Source organism: Trachypithecus francoisi, unplaced genomic scaffold, assembly GCF_009764315.1.
Source record: "Trachypithecus francoisi isolate TF-2019V2 unplaced genomic scaffold, Tfra_2.0 Contig00785, whole genome shotgun sequence".
NCBI classification, from domain to species: domain Eukaryota; kingdom Metazoa; phylum Chordata; class Mammalia; order Primates; family Cercopithecidae; genus Trachypithecus; species Trachypithecus francoisi.
The window spans coordinates 27877-31307 of record NW_022680897.1 but is presented as its reverse complement, the minus strand read 5'-3'; positions in this window follow the sequence as shown (position 1 = coordinate 31307).

The window sequence follows — 3431 nt, the reverse complement described above, 5'->3', positions numbered from 1 at the left end:
TCAGTGCTTGTGTCTTGTACTGAAGATTAATCCATCCTCCTCAGAGACAGGAAAGTGATAAAAGAGGCAATGTGAGAAGGAAGTTGGCTTTACTAGGGATTGCCTGGCCTCGAGACGAGCAGAGTCCAAAGGGCTGGGCCATGGACAGTGCTCAGGGGAGCTCTGGACCTGCTGCATATTTCTGGGCCCCCAACAATTTCCAACAATAGGATTTGGGTTGCCAGAGTGCAGCATCCCTATCCTCCATTTGGAGCTGCCTATGGAAATGGAAGTGGCCCAGGCTGAGAATTTGCCTGGATCAGGGAAGAGAGAGAGGTGCCGAGGTGATCCCTTGTCACTGTTGGATGGCCTTTAGTGACTCTTGCACAGGTCTGCAACACCTTCCTCAGTATGTACACTAGCCTCCTAGACCCCTCCCTGAGGCTGTCTCTTTCAACTGCTAAACTCCCTCTGTAACCTGGACCACTTCTGCTATGGGCAGTGACCACCTTGGAGTAAGTCTCCAGAGGGTCATCCTAATACTGTGTCTTTCAGAATCTCAGGGATGATTTCTGGATTCTGCTACAATGTAGAAAGCTCTAATGAGTGTCACTCTTGCCTTATCAGCAAGAGAAAGCTGCATCGTCCTCAAAATCATAACTTTTCCTGCACCAAATAGCTGAAGTTGCAAGGCACATGATTACCCTGAAATCAACGGGAAGACAAGCACTTGGGGGAGTGGTAGGATTTGAACACTGCATTACCTCTCACCTGCAGGCAGGAGACGGGGTGACCATAATGAGCAGAAATACTATGAATTTTAATCAGTGCTGAAGGCCAAGTGCGGGCCACTGTGAGAGTATAAAATCTCTGGGAACCATGGACCCAAGGAGGAGTTGACTCCATTCACAGAGTCTATCCAATGGACGTCTATCAGGAGCCCATGAGAAAGATTGGATAGATAGTAAGAATGGAGAGGGCCAGGCACGGTGACTCATGCCTGTAATCCTAATACTTTGGGAGGCCAAGGTGGGCAGACGACGAGGTCAGGAGATCAAGACCATCGTGGCTAACATGGTGAAACCCTGTCTCTATTAAAAATGTAAAAAATTAGCCGGGCGTGGTGGTGGGCACCTGTAGTCCCAGCTACTTGGGAGGCTGAGGTAGGAGAATGGTGTGAACCCAGGAAAAGGAGCTTGTAGTGACAGAAATAATGCCACTGCACTCCAGCCTGGGTGACAGAGGGAGACTCTGTATCAAAAAAAAAAAAAAAAAATTCCCCCAGAGCAGAGCTGCAGGGGAGGGTGGGAAGAGGGCTCAGGCCCTGCACCTGGGTAGCTGCCGCACCTGGTGCTGCCCCGGGTAACCCACCTACTAAATGAAACTCCCTTCCCCAAGCAGGGACAGATCCCACTCATTCCTGCCCCATGTGCTCTGCTAAAAATTTCTATCATAATGTGCCTCATTATTCTTTGGGACGGAAGGACTGGGGAGAAAAAAACCTCACCATGATTATGTCAAAATACAAGGGAATTCATTGCAAAGAGCTCACTGTGCTCCACGAATGGGGTGGAGCTCAAGTCTGAAATTACAGGATGGGTAGGAAAGGGGATGGCCAGCCACAGCGTGGCGGAAGTGTAACCCTGAGCAGTGGTGGCTAGGGGGCCAGCCCACGGGCAGCAGGGCTGGTGTCGGCAAGGTTGCTGAAGCACATCATGGGTGCCTGGAGGACAGCTTTTCTACCTTGACCTGTGGGAAACGGACTTCTCTCTTTATAGGAAGATAATGCCATAAAATGTCTGTCTATCTATCTATCTATCTATCTATCTATCTATCTATCTATCTATCATCTTTCTACCAATTATCTATCATCTATCTATCTATTATCTATCTAATCTATTATTTCATTAATTACATTTATTTATGTAATTGTGTTTCAAGCTCTGTTTACCTCCTGAACTTTTCATGTGAGAGACCACATTTATTCAATATATGCTTTAGGTAAGTTTCATTTGGATTTCTCTTAGTACATACGATAGAGTCCTGATTAAAATCACTGCTGCATTTGAGCATTTATATTCTATCCTGTAACTATAATTTATATGATCACCAGTAATTTTAGCTGTATCAATCTTGTCTCCTGTATTAGATAACAGGTTCTTAAGGTCTGGTACAAACATTTAAGTTTTTTATTGAATAAAACATACATATAAGAAATATATATATATATACACACACATACACATTCACACAAACACACACATGCTATGTATATATTACGACTTAGTAATTTCACTAACTGATAACACTGTGTATTAGGACCCAGATCAAGACACAACATTACCAGCATACCAGAAGCCATATGGAGCTGAATTCCAGGCCCTGCTCACTTCCCCCTCCTTGCCTATCTACCCAAAATGATCACCACAGTCCTGACATGTAGCAGCAATATTACTTTTTCCAGGTTTTGTGCTTTATATGAATAGCATCACATACTCTTGCATCTGGCTCCTTACCCTCAATATTATGTTTAGGAGATTCACGTGTATTGTTGTATATGGCTGCAGTTTGTTATCATTGTTGTATAGTCTTTCATTGTATGGATATGCCATAATTTATCCATTCTACTGGTTTAGGGCATTTGGAGAATGTATCAGTCTGCTCGGAATTCTGTAACAAAATACCATAGACTGGGTGGCTTAATCAACTGAAATTCGCATTTGCACTGTTCTCAAGGCTAGAAGTTCCAGACCAGGACACAGCGAGAAGGCAGCAATCAGCAAACAAGGAAGACAGCCCTCACCAGGAAATGAGTCAGCTTAATCAGCTAAAATCCACGTTTGCTTAGTTCTCTAGGCTAGAAGTTCCAGATCAAGGTGCCAGCTGACTCATTTCCTGGTGAGGGCTCTCTTCCTGCTTGCAGAGAGCTGCCTTCTCACTGTGTCCTATGTGGCCTTTCTTCTGTGCATGAGCAGTGAGACAGAGAGAGAGAGACAGAGAAACAGACACAGAGAGAGAGAGAGCACGCTCTGGTGTTTCTTCTTCTTATAAGGACACCAGTTTCACTGGACGCTAGCCACACACTTACGACCTATTCAACTGTAATTAACTTCATAAAGGCTCTATCTCCAAATATAGTTACATGAGGGGTTGGCACTTCAACATAGGAATTTTGGGGGGAACATAATTCAGTCCATAATAGATAGTCTCTAGTTTTAGATTATTATAGTGTTGTTATGAAGAATATTCTAGGACATATCTTTTAATGACCACATGAGTGCATTTCTCTTGGACATATACCTACGAGTGGCTTTGCTGGGTCATAAGAGCTTCAGGTAACAGCCTCACCTATTGGGAGCAAAGTTGGCCCAGAATTTCATCATCATCTTGCTAAGTCTGATCTCCTCTTCTGAGGCACCCTCCATTGGGAAGAAGAAAAAAAGCCTTTGTGA